At 47.5% G+C, this 20,961-nt stretch overlaps 1 protein-coding gene across 1 annotated transcript in view; it reads left to right on the forward strand.

Moving 5' to 3' along the window:
- The window catches only part of PLEKHA7 (pleckstrin homology domain containing A7), a 213,275-nt gene that overhangs the window by 22,700 nt on the left and 169,614 nt on the right, over positions 1-20,961 (forward strand). The gene's annotated exons all lie outside the window — the stretch shown is intronic.

Raw genomic sequence — 20,961 nt, forward strand, 5'->3', positions numbered from 1 at the left:
CCAAGGTCGGCTGGGCTGGCTCCTGGTGGGTGGAAGTGGGTGGGGTCAGGCCCTGGAGGGCCATAAGCTGGGGGCTTTTGGTTGGGAGTGACTGCTGGTAGGAACTGAGGTTTGTCCAGGGCATTGCCCCTGAGCACAGTGGGCTGGAAAGATTACAGCTCATACATTCTTTCTCAGATTAGGGCCTTGGGAGATTATGGGATACACAGGAGGCTGTAAGAGGCCTGTAAATTTCCCATTTAGGGCAATTAATTTGATGGATTGTAAAACAGCTCACCATTTCCTCTCCCCCTCCCTGGGCTGGGCAGTCAGACTGGCCGGAGAATGTCCCAGAACTCGCGCCCCCCCTCCCCCCCAAGCCCTGCACTGCCTTCCAGGGCCTCTTGTTAAAACATTCCCTGGGGGCAGGGGCTGGGCATGTCCTCCCCTCTGGTACAAGGAAGAGCACACAGTAGGTGCTTTATAGAGCCATGCAGAGCTGGTATGTATCTGATTGGAGCTTTTCCAGGGTGTTGTTAGGGGTGGGATGGGATGGGGCTCGTGGTGGCAGCTCCGGTTTATAGATGGGGAAGCTGAGCCCCAGGGGGTGAGGTAACCTGCCCAAGGTCACTCAGATCATTGGCGATAGCTGGGACTCTAGCCAGATTTCTCCTCTCCTGGGCCAGGGTGTGTTCTCGCCAGTTCTGGTGTGTTCTCGCCAGTTCTGGTGTGCTCAAAGTGAAAGTGAAATAAATAGCACTTTTTCTGGTTCTCTCCCCTGACTTCCAAATTGCCCCCAGCCAGTCACTGCTTTGGTGATTGTATACAAGATGTGACATGGTTCTACCCCCATCTCCTCCAAGCTGTTTTGCAGCATGTACTCCTCGTGCATGCTCACAGATGTGCTGTGGCTCATCTCGGTGTGTCCCTTCTCGGTGGGGTCTGGCACCTGTGACTGGTAAGGGGTTCCTGTGCAGTGCCTTTCTCTGGTGCCTCCTGAAGGCCCTGCCCTCCCCAGCTCACACTTGGGCTGGTGTAGTTGGTCCTGACGTTTGTCAAGCCTCAGCCTTGTCTTCCCTCCAGGGACCCAAGACCGTATCCTAATGTGCCTCCTGATTAAGGCCTTCCCAGGTGTTCCTAACTTGGGGCTTCTCTTTGTGTGGTCTGCATCGAGTCAGATCACACTGTTCACCTTGGCCTGAGCACAGCCCAGCAACGTCATACTGTGTATAGCACTCTCCTGCTTCTATGCCTTTGCTCTTGCAGTTTCCTTCCCCGGGAATGCCCCTGTACCATCCGGACAGCTCCTATGCATCCTTCAGGTTCAGACATTACCTCAGGAAGTCTTCCCTGACCACCCTCCACCAAGGCTTCGTGATATCCCTTCACTGGTGCTTTCATTCTTTTGTTCAGCAGCTATGTCCTGAGAAGCTGTTGTGGACCCACAGTGTTTTAAGTGCTGGGGAGTATAGCATGTGAATGAAACGGAGGCACCTATACTCACGGAGCTCACAGCCTAGCATCCTCTCTTGGCACATATCTTCTTAGTTTATACAATGTTTCTCTGTCTCCTGCGTTAGCCTGTGAGTTCTCCTCATGCCTTAGTCATTCATCTCTCTATCTCCAGCACTCAGCACAGGGTCTGGCAAAGAAAACCTTAAAGGTTAGCATTGGCTGAATGAATGAGAGTCCCCTCTAACCCACCTGCAGGGTGCACATGTCCTGAGGCTTGTGTGCAGCAACCCCCCTTCCCTCGGACACTCCCGGCACCGTGCATGCCTCTCACATGACCATCCTGCTTCATTTTACACCTTTTTGTGTCTACATCCTTTCTTTCTCCCTCACCTGGTTGTACATTTCTTCAGGGCAGGGTCCATTTCTAGTTCCGTTTTGTGTAGTTGGAGTTTCTGCCCTTCCTTATAGTAAAAAAGAGAGCAATATGTGAAGTGCTGCAGAAAGAAAGAAAAATGTAAGAAGAGACCGAGTGCCTAGAGGTGCATCAGTGTATTCAGAAACCTCTGGACATTTTTGATAAAGGGAACAGAGGCATCTGCCTTGAGGAGCCCAGATGGAGGAACTTGAGGACAGGTGAGGTGTAGGATGCCTAGACCCTCCCCTTTGGTAGCACCACAGAATTAAAAGGGGTATCAGGCCTGGAGTTCAATCCCATCTCTGTCCCTTGGTATCTGGCTGACCTTCAACAAGTGAGTCAACTTTTATTGAGCTTCAATCTTCTCATTTATAATAAGGGGCTGGAAAGAACATCTCCTTTGTACAGCCATTCATTCATTCATCCACCCATGGAGTTCCTAATCTGTGCCACGCATTGGTCTAGATGCTGGTGAGGGGATTGTGAACAAAGTCAGTAAAAGTTTCTGCCCTCATGCAGTTTACATCTCAGTGGGAGAAACACCAGAAACAAAATGGTTAAAATATGTAGTATCAGAGGATGGTAAGCTCAGTGGAGGAAAAGAAGCCAGGAAAGAGGTGAGGAGCCCTGGGAGAGCAGGCTTGGTGGGGAGGTACAATGGTCAGAGGAGGCCTCTCTGCAGAGATAACATTTGAGTAGCAATGTGATCAGGCAGGTAGACATCTGGGGGCAAGACATTCCATGAAGAGGTAACAGCAAATGCAGAAGCCCTGAGGCCTTAGTGTGCTTGGCTTGGTGAAAGAATAGCAAGGAGCCGGTGTGGCCAGGATGAAGGGAGTAGGAGCTGAGGTTAGAGAGGGTGTGTGTGTGTGTGTGTGTGTGTGTGTGTGTGTGTGTGTGTAGAATAGTTTGCAGACCTTTGAAGGGCCTTTGGCTTTCACCGTTGAGTTAGGTGGTAGTCCTTACTTGGAGGGCTTTGAACAAAGGAGTGATATGATGTGCCTTTTGGTTTAGGGGAAGGATAATTCTGGTCGTTGTGCAGAGATAAGACAGCTCAGAGACAATGTAAGTAGTGTGCTTAGCACAGGGCCTGGCCTGAAAAAGCCTCCCTTAAGTGGTAGTGTCGATCTTGATGATGATGTTATTAAAGATTGACCTGGATGCCTGCTGGTCCTGGCCTGGGCCCTCATCCTGTCTACCCTCTGCCCTCCCAGGAGCTGTATCCAGGATGCTTTCTCCCTGAAGAGAGTGATGGGTCCTGGGCTCAGGAATGAGGAGGAAGAAGGTGTCTGAATCTTCGGCTGTTTTTTTTCTTGATCTTCTGTTTAGTAGTCATGGTGAGAGGGTGGTGGCAGTGGTGCAGGAGAGGAGGCAGGAGAAAAGTCCTGGCCTCTGTAAACCTGGACCGGAGAGCCCGACCTGGCCATCGGGAGCTGCCCGTCAGTTGCATGGCCCACTCCAGGTCGTGCCAAGCCAGCTGCCCCTGGAACATCTGTCTTCTCCATCTCTGCTCCTTCCTTCCCCTGGTGGTCTAGGATTCTCAGGAGGGGCTGGAGCTCTGCACACAGAGCTGCTCCGCTCCTCCCAGGACTTCACCATCAGCATCCCCTCCTGCCTTCACCCCCAGAATCTCAGGATCTCAGGCCTTTATGGAAAGGTCTGGGTCCCTGATGTCTCTGAGGTGGTTTACCTGCTCACCCTGTATAGAAAGGCCTCCGGCAGCCTGCTGATCAGACTGCCTCTAATGGATTACTTTGGATAGCAGGAGGAGTGCACAGCCTGACAAGGCGGCCCCTCCTGGAGTTGTCATATCCTCACTATTCGGAGGCTCCATTCTGAAGTTGAAATCTCTTCTGCTCTGACTTCCTCCTTTGCTTTTAGTTCTGAAATACAGGGAGTTACTGTGAGTGATGGTTCCTCTTACTCCCACTTCTGTCTCCTGCCCACCCTCTATTAGGTAGAAGTTTAGTAGTTTCTCAAGAGGCTCTGTGCAGTTCTGGCTCTGTTACTCAGGGATCACCTGGTTGAGGAGGTCAAGGAGAGCTTTGTAAAGTACACGGTGCTTGAGTAGGGTCCTGCAGGGTGAGGGGTTAGCCAGATCGGGAAGGGAAGAAAAGCCTTTGAGGCAGAAGGTAAGATGGTGTCTTGGAATAGTGTGTAGAGTTCAGGAATTCTAGATTCTAGGTAGTTTGGTATCACTGAAACAGTAGGGAGTGGGGGAAGTGGGGGAGGGAGGAAGAGAAAGGGAAGGAGGGAGAAAGAAGGGGGGAGGAAGAGAGAGGGAGGGAAAGAAAGGGGGAGAGGAGAGGGAAAGAGAAGGGGAGGGAGGGAGGGAGAGGGAGAGAGAATGTGTGTGTGTGTGTGTGTGTACTTGTGTAGGATACAGTGTTCTGTGGGGAAGATGAAGCCTGGGAGGTCAAGTCAGAGCACACCAGAGTCAGAGCATGAAGGGCCACCTGTGACCTGCCAGGGGTTGTGGACCTGAGGTCAGAGGACCGCCTAGGAGAATGGGTTTCTGGGGACCCAGGGGTCTCACATTCTCCTAGAACTGATACATGGGTTTTTGAGTGCCTCTAACTCTCCTTTCTGCTGTGGTCTGGGGTTGCTGATTAAACCTGTCCTTCAGGGCGCCTGGGTGGCTCAGTTGGTTAAGCGACTGCCTTCGGCTCAGGTCATGATCCTGGAGTCCCGGGATTGAGTCCCACATCGGGCTCCCTGCTCAGCAGGGAGTCTGCTTCTCCCTCTGACCCTCTTACCTCTCATGCTATCTCTCATTCTCTCTCACTCAAATAAATTAAAAAAATAAATAAATAAATAAACCTGTCCTTCGGACTCCCGCAGAGTGGAGTTGGGGACAAATCAGCACCCTGAACGTGCACTAGACATCCTGTTTCTGCGTTCAGTGTACAGGTACACCTGGTTCTGGGCTCCTGCCTCTTGATAACCCCTTTCGTGGGTTGAGGTGGAGGCCAGGATGCTGTAGCCATGGCTGGTCAGCCTCAGTTTGTCTCTGTCGCATAGTTGGCTGGACACACGGGCCTGTCTCTGCCCTGGAGGGTGTCTCATTTATTCGGGGACTCGGCATGAACAGTGTCTGGACTCCAAGCCCTTGGCCAAACATTCCAGATTCTTTGGCCATAAACATTTTCTAAAGGGGCCTGGGACCCTTCCAGGGCTTGGCAGTTTCTGTTTATGCCCCCACACAGATAGCTATTTGTATCTGATTTTTGTATAGTCCCCAAAGTACGTTTCCAGCCTCCTGGGGGAGGGGGGTCCTGTCTCTCCCAGCCTGGCTGGCTCCTCGGGAAGCTTCTGGCAGACCCGCCTCACAGTGCTGGCATAGGGAGTGTCCTCCCACCCCTGTCTGTCCTTCCCTGGTGTCCTGGATGCTGCAGCGCTGATGGTGGAGTGGGGCTTTTTGTTTTGTTTTTAAATAGGGGCACCATGGGTAAACAGAGCGGTGTTTCTGGTGCTGTCGGGAGGGCCAGGACCCCACATTCCGGTTCCATGACGACAGCCTGTTTCGTTGCTGCTTGCCGGGCTGTGGGCAGCAGTAGTTTAGACCGAGACAATGGTGGCTCTGTTGAAATGCTGCTGAGCTCCAGCAGAATGCATTTTAATTGAACACTTTCCACCCTGAAGTCGGCGGGGAATCTGGTGGCCCACTCCTCCTCGTCCACTCCTTTGCTCTTCGCAGCTCAAGAGCCAGGTTGTTACTGCTGTGCCTTTCCCCCCTCTAATATTGGCAGCCTCTTGGCGGGGGAATGGTTTCCAGCCTGGGGGTGGCTTGCCCTGGGCTGACTTGGCACTGGGCAGAGAGAGGAGGGCTGGGGGTGAGGGCTGGAGGTGGCTGGGAGACATACCTATAACCAGGTCTGGCTGTCAGCGTGGGGCAGGGAACGGCAGGTACTCCGGGAAGCTCTCCTACCCTGGGACGGGACTGGCTGGTGCACTGGGTTGCAATCCTAGGGTATGCTTCCCAGCCTAACCTCTCTGGACCTCAGTTCCCTCATCTGCAAAATGGGGGTAGGAATAGTATCTGACTCCTAGGACAGTTGTGAGAATTAAATGAAATTTTTTTAAAAGATTTTATTTATTTATTTGACAGAGAGAGACACAGAGAAGGAACACAAGCAGGGGGAGTGGGAGAGGGAGAAGCAGGCTTCCCATGGAGCAGGGAGCCCAATGCGGGGCTTGATCCAAGGACCCTGCGATCATGACCTGAGCCGAAGGTAGACGCTTAATGACTGAGCCACCCAGGCGCCCCAGAGAATTAAATGAATTTTTTTTTTTTAAGATTTTATTTATTTATTTGACAGATAGCAAGAGCAGGAACACCAGCAGGGGGAGTGGGAGAGGGAGAAGCAGGCTTCCCGCCGAGCAGGGAGCCCGATGTGGGACTCGATCCCAGGACCCTGGGATCACGACCTGAGCCGAAGTCAGACACTTAATGACTGAGCCACCCAGGCGCCCGAGAATTAAATGAATTTAACAGTATCGAGTGTTATGGGTAATACCTGGGACCTAATAAATACTCAATAAATATATTTGTCATTATGCCATTTTACTTTTTATTTTTTTAAGATTTTGTTTATTTGAGAGAGAGAGAGAGAGCATGAATGGGGGGCGGAGAGAGGGAGAAGCACTGAGATTCCCCACTGAGCAGGGAGCCTGATGCGGGGCTCTATCCCAGGACCCTGAGATCCTGACCTGAGCCAGAGGCAGGTGCTTAACGACTGAGCCACCCAGGTGCCCCATATTATGTCATTTTAATATTATGTCGTGATCATCATTAATATTACATTTTACCTTGCAAGGGTTTCTTTCGTCTGAGACTGCAAGAGGGACAGAGCAATCAATATTCTTTCTAAAACGCAAATTTGCTCTCGTCATTCTTTGGCTTAGAAAGCCTCAGTGAGTCCCCATTGATGCCACTGCTTAAGGAAGAAGGAATTTCTGCTTACTGAAGGCCTACTGTGTGCTAAGTACTGGGCACTTGATGTACATCTGCTCGTTTAGAGTAAGTCCAAAGTGTAGCTTTCATTAGTTGGCCGTATTTTTATTTTAGTAATTTGTTTATTTATTTATTGAAGAATAATTGAAATACAATACCATGTTAGTTTCAGGTATGTAACATACTGATTTGATATTTATGTATATTATGAAATGGTCACCACAATAAATCTAGTTACCATATAAAATATTACAATATAATATAAATCTAGTTACCATATAAAATATTACAATATAATATTACACAGAGTATATAATTATATTCTCTATGCTGTACATTACATCTCTGTGAGATATTTTATTTTATTTTATTACTGGAAGATCGTTCCTTTTAATTGGCCCTTATCTTGCTTATCTTTTCTCCCCTACTCTGCCAAACCAAACCAAAAACAAAACAAAACATAAATCTACCTAAAAGGATGACTTGTTCTTCTCTGATGTTTCATTGGCCTTCATCCTGTATGTCTTTGTGCATGTTTTGCCTTCTGCCAAGGATGTCCTGTGGGTGGTGGTTGTGGATCTGGAGAAGTAGACTGGACTGGGGAGAGTTTGGGGATGGTGGACGCAGCCTGTGTGAGAGCCCACTGACCAGCCTGACTATAGGACGCTGGCTCTGGTTGAATCCTGCTCCATCACTCACTGTGTGGCCCTAGATACACTCTACTAATAGCACCTGCCTCATAGGCTTGTTGTGAGGAGTTAATCCCCAAGTTTTCCCTAAGTTTTCAGAGTAACATCAGATCTACTGTGAGTGTCAACAGATGTTAGCTGTTTTTGCTTTTGCAGTCTTTCCAGAGATTTGATGTAATGTTTTTCTGTTTGGAGCATTTATCTTTCCAGGCTCAACACTGGACCGTTTTTCTTTGGGGGGTAAGAGGAATTGGAGAGGTTCAGTGGACCAGGGAGGTCTAAGGAGGGGTTCCCTGTACTGCCCAGCACTTCCTGTGGCCTTTGGCCATTGCTGTGGGCCAAGGACGGTTTGCCTCACTCCATTCTGTCCATGGCAGGACCCCTTCCTTCTCAGCCAGTGACTATGCTCCTTGATGCGGCCACTCCTTATGGTGACAGCTAGGTAACAGACACAGGGTAGACTCACAAGGTGTGGAGACTCTGTGTACACAGACCTGCTTGCTTATGGATGGATTTACCTGTCAATGGATGGGCCACTTGGTAACCAGATGAGAAGTCTTTATGGACCACAGCGAATTGCTCTGATTTGACATTAGCCGGATAACCCATTTCTGCTCAAGAAGGGTGGAGTGTGTATTTTTTCATCTTGCGGACTTCACAGGGCCAAGTTCTCAGAGACTGAGTATCTTGCAGGTACCTCTCACTGAAACAGTGAAACTGGTGTAGTTCCTTAGAGAGAGCAAGGGAAACAAAGAGTGGGGGATTTAACTTCAGGAAGCCATGCTGATTGCAGTTCACGTCCCCCTCGGTTCTCTGATTACTGGGCTCAGCAGTCAGGAGAGCTGGGGCTTTATCCTGGTTCTGTCACTGACTATATGACCTTGAGCAAGTTGGGCCTTAGATTCTGTATCTGTAAAGTGGGAATATCCATCTAGCTTTGCCTGCCTCCCAGAGTAGTTTTCAAGGTCTTGTGTTCTTGTGTATTCATATTTGTTCACACATTCAATTAACCTTTGCTAGGCCTACTGAGTCCCAGAGCCAGGCATCTAAGTATGGACTGAATATGATCTCCTCCATCCTGGAGCCTAGAGATGGAGGTCAAGTAGGGAAATTGTGTGAGTGGATAGCCATCATGAACATGACTGGCAAGTGCTTTGCTGGAAGCACATAGAAGGTATGTTGGTTCTTAACTCTGAGAGGTCAGGGGAAACTTTCCAGAAGAGGTGACACTTGAGTGGGGTAGAGATAAGAAGGGAAGGGGGCACAAGGTGGAGGCAAACATGCTCAGCACTATAGAAATATGCCTAGGGGTGAAGGTGGGGTTGTGGGCATGTGGATGGGCTAAGGAGATGGGCTAAGGGTTGAGTCTCTGTCAGGGCTAGTAGCAGAATGGCTTGAGGCACTGGAGTGCAGGATCGGGTTGGTATTTTGCAAATCCCATTCTGGTGGCCCTGTGCAGGGAGACCTGCTAGCTGCCCTGACCATGATCTGCCGTGACGATCTACATGAGAGATGATCCAGACCTGAACTGAGGCAGGACTCTTGGCACCGAGGAGGATGCAAGGCACATTTGTGTATGTATGTATGTGTGCGGATTTATATGTATGTGTTCTGGGAAAGGGTAAAACTCTGTGTGCCCAGTGGGTAGTTTCATTGCTGATTGAGATCATCAGAAAGAAGTACAGACACCTAGCATTTCCGCTGCTATGGCTCCATCCTTCCAAGGTGGTAAGTAGACAAATTGCAGAGGTTTATGTACAGGGATGGTCATTTGCAGGCTTGTTTATAATACTGAGAAATTCGGGGCGCCTGGGTGGCTCAGTTGGTTGGGCGACTGCCTTCGGCTCAGGTCATGATCCTGGAGTCCCTGGATCGAGTCCCGCATCGGGCTCCCTGCTCGGCAGGGAGCCTGCTTCTCCCTCTGACCCTCCCCCTCTCATGTGCTCTCTGTCTCTCTCATTCTCTCTGTCTCAAATAAATAAATATAATACTGAGAAATTGAAAACAACCTAATTGTCCATCAGTTAGGAGTCAGTTAACAAAATTATGGAGACATGCTACTGTAAAATGTTGCTGCCGGCCTATTTTTCTGAACACAGCAAGATAACACCCATGTGTCACATGAAAGAATAGAATAACATATGTACAGCACCTAGCCTGCTACCCCTTTCCTGTTATTTTCCATGATTCAAAAACCCATCGAGGTCAGATTTGCTCTTTTTCCCTCTGTATGACTGTCTTATGTTACTTGATAACTGTTTTGTGTCTGGGTCTCTACAAATAAGGACCATGCCTTGTTCTTGCTGCCTTGTTTCCCTCAAGCAACAGGAGTAGGTGGCGGCTAATTATTGCGGAATTTAATTGAGGGATGTGAACAAAAGGCCTTGTTATCACCATTAAGTGATATTAAGCTGTAGGCTGATTCTACCTCTTATAAAAAGAAACAGTGTGTCTGGCTCATAAAGAAGCTTTTAAACTAAAGTTGTGTTAACAAAGACCTCTTCCAGAGACCTCCCTGCTTGGGGGGGAGCCGGAGGACATTCAGGCTTTGTTTCCTCTGTCTTAGGGAGCCAGCTGGAGGTGAGGGGAGATGAGGTGTGCTTGCTGTCCAACCGGTTTTCATGCACAACATCCGAGCTAGTGTGTTTTTGTAGGAGTGGCAAAGGGGTTGGGGAAGCTTTGCCTTACATCTATTGGGTGCTAGCACCTTATGTTACCTGTTTCATCCTTACTGCAGCCTGAAGATGAAGGAAGGACTCTGTCTCATTTTGTAGACAAGGATACCAAGGCTTAGAGGTTGAGTAACTGGCTTAGGTTGCCCAGCTAGGAATCGGTAGAGCCAGGATTTGATTCCAGCTCTGTTTGCCCTCAAACTTTGCTTTGTGCCTACTGCTAATGATTCTAGAGCAGGGGCTGGTACCAGGCAGGTAGGCACTGTTGCTGTGTGGTTTGGCATTGGTGGTGGGCAAGGGGTGGGAGTGTCTGAGTTGGGGCAGGGTGAGAGTTAACCAGTCAGGTATTTATTTCATATCTGCTGTGTATGCAACATGATGCTGGGTACTGGAGGACACAGAGAAGAGGCCAGGATGACACTGTCCTTGTCTAGTTAGCCATCTGGTTGAAGTCACTCATTCTTATCTGGGGAGATAAAGCGGGAGGTGGTGAGGGATAAATAGGGATGGCAGAAAACAAGAGGTGGAGGGAGCCTGAAGAGAAGCAGTCAGTGGAACAGAGGTGGGCAGCAAGAGGATGGGGGCTTGTGAGCAATGGTGTAGGGATGGCGGGTCTGGCCTGAAGTGGGGGTGTCTTGGAGGTGAGGAGTGCGAGCTTGGTTGGGAGGCTTTGGACACTGGGCTGAGGAGTTTTTGCTTGATTCTCCAAGTGATGGGGAGCTATTAAAGGCTTTTTTTAAAAAATTGAGATATAATTGACATACAACATTATATTAGTTTCAGGTGTACAACATAACGACTCAATATTTGTATATCTTGTGAAATGATCACCATAGTGAGTCTAGTTAACATCCATCACCACACATACTTACAGATTTTTTTTCTTTGATGAGAACTTTTAAGATCCATTCTCTTAGCAACTTTCAATTATGTAATACAGTATTACTAAATATAGTTGCCGTACTGTACAGCATATCCCCAGGACTTATTTATTTTATAACTGGAAGTTTGTAGCTTTTGACTCCCTTACCTATTTCATCTACCCTCCTCCCCACCCCCCCACCCCCACCTGTGGCAACCACTGGTCTGTTCTCTGTACCTATGAGCTTGGTTGTTGTTGTTGCATTTAGATTCCACATGTAGGTGAGATCATAGAGTGCTTCTCTTTCTCTATTTGACTTATTTCAGTTAGCATAATGTCCAGGGTACATCCATGGTGTTGCAAATGGGAAAATTTCATTCCTTTTTATGACTGAATGATAGTCCATTGTGTGTGTGTGTATACACATACCACAATTTATTCATTCATCCATCAATGAACACTTAGGTTGTTTCTAGATTTTGGTTAGTATAAATGATGCTGCAGTGAACATAGGGGTGCAGATATCTTTCTGAATTAGTGTTTTTTTGTTTTCTTTGGATAAATACCCAGAAGTGAAATTGCTGGATCATCTGGTAGTTCTATTTTTAATTTTTTGAGGAATCTCCATACTGTTTTCCGTAATAGTTGTACCAATTTACAATTTCCACCAAGTGTGCAAGGGCTCCCTTTTCTCCACATTCTCGCCAACACTTGTTATTTCTTGTCTTTTTGATACTCGTCATTCTGACAGGTGTGAGGTGATCTCATTGTAGTTTTGGTTTGCATTTCCCTGATGATGACTGATGTTGAGCATCTTTTCATGTGTCTGTTGACGGCTTTTGAACAGATGGCTTTTGATATGGGGGCGGGGGGGACAGTCCTAGGGTAGTTCATCCAGCCATGGTATAAAATGTGGAGCGACAGAGGGAGAGCTGCCTCACTTCTCTAAAATGTTTACCCATTTGCGAGAATAATGGTAGGAGGGGTAGGGATGGCCTGGCTGAGGTGGACTGGGTGTGTCAGATCTGTTTTGACTTGGATATGTGATGGTCCTGACAGTAAACAAAACAGATAGGTGTGTGTGCTAATCCAGGGGGCGTCTGGGATCACACTTAGAGAAGGGTTAAAGAATGGTTGGCACGCATTCATTTAGCAATTATTCATGGAGTGTCTACCATTGCACTTAAGCTAGAGTACATGGTAGTGAGGAAAACAAGACACGATCCCCTCCCTGTCTGATTTTGAAAGTGAATGTCATGTGAGGAAAAAAAAGGGACAGAAAAAACATCTGAGCTGCTTTAAGGAAACAGTGTGCTCCATAGCCTGGTTGTTCCACCAGAGTGAAAACATTGCTTCTCACTATAGCTAAGATCTTACAGAGGAAACTCTGGGACAGAGTTTTACTGGAGGTGTGGGGTTTTAGACAGCATCTAGTCCAACCCCCTTAACTTAGAGGTGAGTTAAACAGTGGGGCCTTCCAGAGTTTGGGGGAATTCCTATGAGCTGTACAGCACATTCCTGTAAATCTCTGTGCTTCTATCACTCCTGCCCTGTACTGTGCTGGCTATTCTCCCTGGATGAGCCAGTATTTCCAGCCTGGTTTCTGCCCTTGGGTGGGAGAAGGGGCTGGAGGAGAAAAGGGGGATAGAGTGGACATTAAAAATGGAACGGTGAGGGGCACCTCGGTGGCTCAGTCAGTTGAGCGTCTGACTCTTGGTTTCAGATCAGGTCTTGATCTCAGGGTTGTGAGATTTAGCCCCAAGTCGGGCTCTGTGCTGAACATGGAGCCTGCTTGGGATTCTTTTCTCCTGCTCCCTCTGCCTCTCCCCGTTTGTGCATGCTCCCCCCCCAACCCAAGTAGATAAAACAAACAAACAAAATCTTAAAAAACAAACAAAACAAAAAGCAAGGAGGCCAGAGCCTAAAATATCCATATTACTGCATTTCCCCTGTTTCCAGAGAAACATTTTCAAAAGCCTAAAATATTAGATTGAACTTGGATATCTCACTAGAGCCTGAGTAGTACTAGTAATGGCTGATATGGCAGTAATAATAGCTTACATTGACTGGGTATGCTCCACAGTTCTGCACTTGGAACACCTAAGCTCAATGGGCTGAGGAGATTAACTATTTCCATATTAGAAGTCGAACCAAGCAAAAAACTCCTACCACTCACTGGTGATAATAGTCATACAGTGAATTACCATGCATCCATTTAAAATGGTGCTGTAAAATATTAACTAATGATATGGAAAATGTTCCCTGTACCTTGGGAAAATTATGGAACAGGCTGGCATTTGGAGGTTTTCAGTGAATGTTTAAACCCACATTCATACAAAGCAATGTTATCACCTTCCTCATTTTACTGGTAAGGAAACTGACTTGCCTAAAGGTCACATAGGATTTTGGGTTTGGGTCTTTTGTAAGAATACAGTGTTGTCCTTACTGTCTTCATCTGTTTCTATTAAAAAAAAAATAGACATTCTATAATCAAGAATTAATTGCTATGTTCGGAGCAAAAAAAACCAATGAGGTAGAGATACCTGTTTAAGAACCACATTGCTTTGTTTCCATAGCTCTTACAACTGGCAAAACACTTTATAGAATTTATAGTATATATAACATATTCCTAATTTTAAAAAAACATATTCATTATATAATTAGGAAAATAGAGAAAAACCCAAAGAAGGAAAAAATATTTATAATCTTTCAAGGATAATCATTGTTAACATTTTTTCTTCCTATCTTTTTCTTTGCAAATGTATCATAAATTTTATAAACTTGGGATTGTGTTGTACATGTGTTTTTGTTTTTTTTTAAAGATTTTATTCACTTATTTGACAGAGAGAGACATAGTGAGAGAGGGAACACAAGCAGAGGGAGTGGGAGAGGGAGAAGCAGGCTTCCCGCAGAGCAGGGAGCCCAATGGGGGCTCGATCCCAGGACCCTGGGGTCACGACCCGAGCCGAAGTCAGACGCTTAATGACTGAGCCACCTAGGTGCCCCTGAACATATGGTTTTGATTCTTGTTTCTTTCACTAGTCTGTTGCAGACATTTCTCCCCATCATTAATTGTTCTTCTACAGTGTCTAGTTTTTATAGTGATCCTCAGATCTTGGACATTAGGTTGTTTCCAATTTTTTCATTATTATGAATGATGCTTTTTTTTTTTTTTTTAAGATTTTATTTATTTATTTGGCAGAGAGAGAGGCAGAGCCAGAGAGCACAAGCTGGGGGAATTGCAGAGGGAGAAGTAGAAGCAGGCTCCCAGCTGAGCAGGGATCACCATCTGAACCAAAGGCAGACACTTAACCGACTGAGCCACCCAGGCACCCCTGAATGATGCTGTTATAAAACACCCTTGTTTTTATGAACATCTCTGGTCGTTTCCTTAGTATAAAATCTTGGAAGAGCCATTGTTGAGTCCTAGGACATCAGCCTCTGATAATTCATTCTCTGTTTACATTTTCTCTTTTGTTCCCTAAAATAACCTTTGAAGCTGGTTTGGGAGAGATCCATTGTATAGATTGGAAGCTGAAGTTCATAGAAGTTGCAATTTCTCAAGATAAAAAACTACTTTGGAATGATAAAAGGCATTGCTTTTAATCCAGTGAGTTAGAGAGAATAGAGTAGGAGGTGGGTTCGGGTTTATCAGTTTTGTACTATACAGACTTTCCAGAAATTTCACTTTCTCTGGCTTCCCCCCATGTCATGGATCCTGGGATCTGCCCTTTGGCCCCACACAGAACAGGTTTCTTTGTCAAGTATTCACAGAGGCTCCCGTGTGGCCATAAGGATGCCCTTTTCTGAGTTAAATCATCCTTGTTTGCTCATGAAGCATGGTTTTTCATTTATTTACTATCTTTGGTACTACTGTGGACATATAGTAATTTTTTTTTAAATTTTATTTATTTATTTGAGACAGAATGAGGTACAGAGAGCATGAGAGGGAGGAGGGTCAGAGGGAGAAGCAGACTCCCTGCCGAGCAGGGAGCCCGATGCGGGATTCGATCCTGGGACTCCAGGATCATGACCTGAGCCGAAGACAGTTGCTTAACCAACTGAGCCACCCAGGCGCCCCTGGACATATAGTAATTTATCAGTAACCCTCTTAATGTGTGTATTAATCAGCCCTTCAGGTTGGAAGTGACAGAAACCCAACTCAAACTAGCTTACACAGAAAAGCAAGTGTATCCGTTCCAGTAAATGGGAACTCCAGGGGTAGTCTGACTTGGCCTTCGCACTATTGGTCCCCAAGTGCTCACTCTTCTAGGATCTGTGTGTCACTTCTTAGAGAAGATGTTGATTGGCCCTTCTTGGATCCTGGGCTCACCCTTGGTTGAGTACCCCTTGGGTAGCTGACAGTTGCAACCTGGCAGTGCGGGGAGGTGGTCTTCACTGAAGAAAAGTATGTAAGCAATGCATGCCTATTATATTGTGATATGTAGGATTGAGCATTGTGTGCCAGGTGGGGTCTGGCCAGCTCAGAAGAGAATGGAATCACCATCTCTGTTTTTCTCAATATTATACTTCTATTAATGCAACCTAAAATCAAAATAGGTCCCCTATTAATGTGTAGTCATATCACATCAAGTGATGCTGCTCAGCCTCTCTCTCTCCCCTTTTGTACTATCTTTGCTGGGATATTTTGGACTCAAATTTAGGTTTTTAAGCTTATCCCTGTTAGATTTCATGTAGCTGTATTGGGTCCAGAGAATCAGCCTGTTGAGACCCTTTAGCCCTAATTCTGTCATGTGACATACTGGGCTCCCTCCATCTCAGTGCACCCTGTAGTCAGGTGATAGGTGTGATTGACATTTAGTGGGGGTGGGGTGGGGGAATGAAGGCCCCATCGAGGCCGTCTGCATTAAAAGAGCCAGAATCTTCTACCTCCCCCTACCCTGCAAACCTCTACAGTTTTGTTGTTGTTGCTGTTTTATTTTTTGCGGCCCATGAGGTCAGCCTTCTGGTTCATGGTATGTCAGAGCTTTCCAGGAAGGGTATCAGGCAGTTGCTTTCCTACTGAGGCCCCAAATGGACTTAAGTTGAAGTAGGAAGGATCCAGGTTAGGTATTAAGAACTTGTTGGGGGCGCCTGGGTGGCTCAGTCGTTAAGCGTCTGCCTTCGGCTCAGGTCATGATCCCAGGGTCCTGGGATCGAGCCCCGCATCGGGCTGCCTGCTCCGCGGGAAGCCTGCTTCTCCCTCTCCCTCTCCCCTTCCCCCTGCTTGTGTTCCCTCTCTCACTGTCTCTCTCTCTCTGTTGAAAAATAAATAAAATCTTAAAAAAAAAAAAAAGAACTTGTTGGCATGGGTGGGTGTGGGAGGTATGCTGGAGAAAGCACAGGTCCATTTCCAGAGGCTGCCAGCCACTGGCAGGTTCCTGAGAAGTCTTCAGTGGTATAGGGTGGCGAGCAGCGGAGTGCAAGTCCCTGTGAGCCTCGTTGGGTTATAGGTTGATTGTGCCAGCCTCCTGCATGCAGGTATTCCTGGTGGTGGGCAGGTGGCATTGGTGTTGCTCTGCTGAAGGCTCCAGGCTGTGTTGTTCAGCTGCAAAAACAGTTTTCTTCCTTTGCAAGCAAGAAACACAAAGCGGCCCTTCAGAGAGGACAGCTAGATGGGCAGCCGTTCTGGCAGTATGTGGTGCTAATCTGATGCAGCATCAGATGGCCTGGCAGAAGCGGAGTTGGACAGCAGGTTCCGGAGGGACCCCTGGAGAACAGAGGGCAGTGTGGGGAGCCTTGCCCTAGAAGGCCCTGAGTCCACTAACAGTGACAGGCAGGAGGCCTGATCTAGGCACTGGCTTGTCTGTGAGTTGAGCAGGAATGACACCAGAGAATGGCCTTTTGTCTGTGGCCCAGGGGGTCTGGTGGAGCCTGGTGTGCTGTGTGTGTGTGTCTTTGTGTCTAGATCTGAGTCTGTGAGCAGTTCCCCTTTCAGTTACCTGGGGGGAGAGGGAGGCAGTTCCCTCTGAGCGTGAGCATTAGGGGTACCTGGGCTCTGCTCACCTCAAAGTGGGTCTTCCAAACCACTCAGTACTTTGGCAGTCTGTCCTGTTGACATCTAGGTGACTTCCTGTGACTTCCCAGTAGCTCTGTGTCCTCCTGCCTGCACCAGATCCCAGTTGGACTTTTGGTTTTGGCTCGGGCTGAATGGGGTTCTGTCTGCTCATCCTCGCTCTTTCACTCTGTCTCTCTCTGTCTCCCTTCCTCCCTCTCCTTCATTGTTTGTGTCACTTCTTTCCCCTTCGCTACATGCCCTGAGCCCCCATTCCACCCTAAGGGAGGTTGGGGGTTGATTAGACCAGGACCAACTTCCTCATATTTAGATGAGCCCCTCTTTTAGGGCAGCAGGGTTAATGAAGGGTCTAGAGTCCGAGGCTGAAGTTGGCTGCTGAGGAGGGGTTGAGGTGGCAAGCTGGCAAGTCTGGGTGTCTCATGGGGGTGCCTAAATCACTCTGGTGCCTGGAGGATGTGACAAGTGCTTGTCTGGGGCTTGATTTGGGCTCCTGGGCTGTCACACCAGAGGAAACTGGTTTGCAGAGCACTTCTGCATTGGAGAAGGAGAGTGAGTGGAGGGAGGTGAGACAGCTGTTCTTTTCTGGATCCAGGATCCTGTGGGCAGGAGGTGACTTGTGGGTGGACCTCAGGAATTGGGGAGGATCTTGTGGCATCAAGCAGAGCTGTTTTCTCCCTTCCCCAGCCTGGTGGAGAGCTACATGTTGAATGTCTATTTAGCATTTGTCCTTGATCAGCACTGCCCAGGCCTCAGATACCCAGCTGAGGGTCTATTTGAAATTTCCTTATCTCAGCTCCAGGAGAAAAGAAGCCAGTTTGGGAAAATCTGAGTGGGGGAGAGGAGGAAGTTGCTAGTTGAGGTCTGCCCTGATGAAATGCTCTCTGGGCTGTTCTTGGAGTTGCTGGAGAAATTATATGTTAATGGGAATGTGCTTTTCTAAACTTTAACTAGCAAACTAAAGAAGCGTTTGCCTGTTAATAATGTACCTGGTAAGCTGTTGAGCTGAACTTTCACAGCCAATTTAAAAAATAAGGGAGAGAATTTAAAAAATAGGACATCCAGAGCACACGTGTCCTGGAATGATTTCCGAGTTTCTGTTGGAATAAGCGGTTTTGTGCTGACTGGGAGGGTTTCAGCAGCCCTGTTCTTGTTGGTGACCTTTCCAGGAGGTGCTGATGCTAGGCTCCCTGTCCCTGAAAAGTAATTTACTATGCAGCCCATTTGCAGATGAACCAGGAAGCCATTTCCCCACTTTCTGAAGCCATAAAGTTGGGGCAGCTTTTCCCATGGTGGGACAGCCCCGTCAGCGTGGCTGAGGCAGAGCTGCGAGCTCTCCACGTCCTGCACAGGCAGATGCTCTAGGCATACAAGAGCCATAAAACCCACCTGGCCCAACAAGGGTGGGACCGGCTAAAGGAATAAAGCAGGGAGTGGAGTTTCTGTTCTGGTATCTGAGATGACAAAGTCCTTCTGAAGAATTTGCTTTGGAAAAAAGAAAAGGTTAAAAAAAAAAAAAAGGAAAACACCCAAATCTCTGAATGGAAAATTTAGGGAAATTGAAACAAAGACTCCTCTTGGATTCTGAGTGGTGTGTGTTTACTGCAGGAGGTTTGTACCTTTTGTTACAGTCCCTGGATCTCAGTCAGGCCCTCTCTAAGCTTAAGCACCCAATTTCACTCTCACACCCTGGCTACTGACTCCGGATGTCGTTGTACCTTGCTGGCTCTCGCTGGTGCCCCGGTGGGCTTGTGGTTCACAGTGTGGCCCCCGGAAATGAGCTCAGAGAGTGGACTTTGCCTGGCTTGTGCCTGCGTCCCTCAAAGTGCCTGACGCTAGTGGTTGCTCAGGGCATGTTTGTGAGATGCACGGGGCGGTTACTTACAGCTGTACACACACACACACACACACACACTCTCTCTCTCTCCATGCCTCCGGTCCTGCCCCCAAGTCTGTCCTATCTCCCCAGCCGCATCCAGAGTTCTCCTCTTCCCTCTTGTGCGTCCTCACCCCACCTGTGTGAGCAGGCATTGCACTAGTGTTTTATGTCGACTGCCTCACTTACTCCCCACAGCCACCCTGGGAGGTAGGTGACCGTGTTATAATGTTGCCATCTTACAGATGAGAAAATCAAGGTCAAGAGGGATTAATTAATTTGCCACAGAAGTTAATGGTGATACCACGGCTTATGCATAAATATCTCTGATTCAGAAGCTGAGTTCTTTTTTTTTTTTAAGATTTTATTTATTTATTTGCCAGAGAGAGACACAGCGAGAGAGGGAACACAAGCAGGGGGAGTGGGAGAGGGAGAAGCAGACTCCCTGCCGAGCAGGGAGCCCAATGCGGGGCTTGACCCCAGGACCCCCGGATCATGACCAGAGCCGAAGGCAGACGCTTAACGACTGAGCCACCCAGGCGCCCCAGAAGCTGAGTTCTTAACTTCTAGGCTATAAGCCTCTGTTTTTCTGGGCTTGGAGCTAGAAGAGAGTAGGTATTTGGGGGGAGGAAAAAAATGCTTCCATTCTCCCCTCCCCACCGTTCCACTGTTTACAGACAGCTATCTCTCACTTCCCCCTGGCATAGGAGTCCCCTAAAGATGAGTTGGCCAGTAGAGAAATGTCAGGCTCTGAGGGGTTTGCGGTGGTGGATTTTGTGAGTTTATTTCCTCCTATTATCATTATCATGGTTGTTGGTATAATATATAAAAATGGGAAGGGAAAAATGGCAACAAAGGAGAGTTCATTCTAAGGTAGGAGTCTTCAAACTTTTTGATCATGTATGTCCCATTAATAAATTAGCATGTACCCTAATATATGTAGACTCATTTATAAATTATATACACAAACTGCTGTGCTAATGTACCTATAAGACAGACGCATACACACACACTTAAAAGGATGATCTAAAAATAAACACGAACAGGTGTTCTAATATTTTCTTCCTGAACTGCAGTAGGTCATCTTGAGCACCTCAAGGTTGAGTATGCCCCACTTTGGAGACCCCTGCTGTCCCCCCAGTTATCTGATCAGTGCTCTGCAACTGTAGTGCTCTGTGGGAGAGGGCACACACGACTGAACCCTCCATTTTTAGGTGCTCTGATTTTCAGAAGCAGGCAGGTCCTGGCCTCACAGCCTCATGGTTTTTGGTTCGAGTTTTACCAAATTGACTGGAACCAAGGGGGAAGCTCTCCTAGCTGCTGCTCTGGCTTCAGTCCCTTGCTGTTACTCCTGAGCCTCTCAGTCAGTCCTCACAGCTTGCAGGTCATCCTAGGGATGATGAGGGAACGGCCATCTCCTGGGGCTTGGGTACAGCCCAAAGATGGGGAGGATGTGGAGAAATTGGGACGCAGTGCATTGCTGGTGGGAAGCTTAATGGTGCAGCCACTATGGAAAACACTGGCAATTTCTTAGAAATCCAGATAGAATTAACCACATGATCTAGCAATTCAACTTTCGGGTATATACTCAAAGGAATTGAAAGCAGAGACTTTACAATAGCCAAAAGGTAGAAGTATCCATCAACAGATGAACAGATAAACGAAATATAGTATATGCATGGAATGGAATACTGTTTGACCATAAAAAGGAAGGAAATTCTTACACATGCTACAACAGGGATGAACCTCGAAGACATTATGCTAAGTGAAATAACCCAGACAGAAAAGGATATGCATTATTATTCCACTTGTATGAGGTACGTAGACGAGTCAAATACATAAAAAACCAGAAAGGTTAGAAGTTACCAGGGGCTGGGGTGGGGGGTAGGGAGGGATGGGTGTTATTGCTGCTAATGGTTATAGTGTTTCTGTTTGGGGCAATGAAAAGTTTTAAAGAAATAAGTAGCGGTGATGGTTGCACAAAAAGGAGGAGGAAGCAAGGAGAAGAGGCTGGGGTTGGGTTTGAAGGACAGGCGGTTGGTTTCT

Source organism: Mirounga leonina, unplaced genomic scaffold (assembly GCF_011800145.1).
Source record: "Mirounga leonina isolate KUSES-001 unplaced genomic scaffold, KU_Mleo_1.0 Mir_92, whole genome shotgun sequence".
NCBI lineage: Eukaryota > Metazoa > Chordata > Mammalia > Carnivora > Phocidae > Mirounga > Mirounga leonina.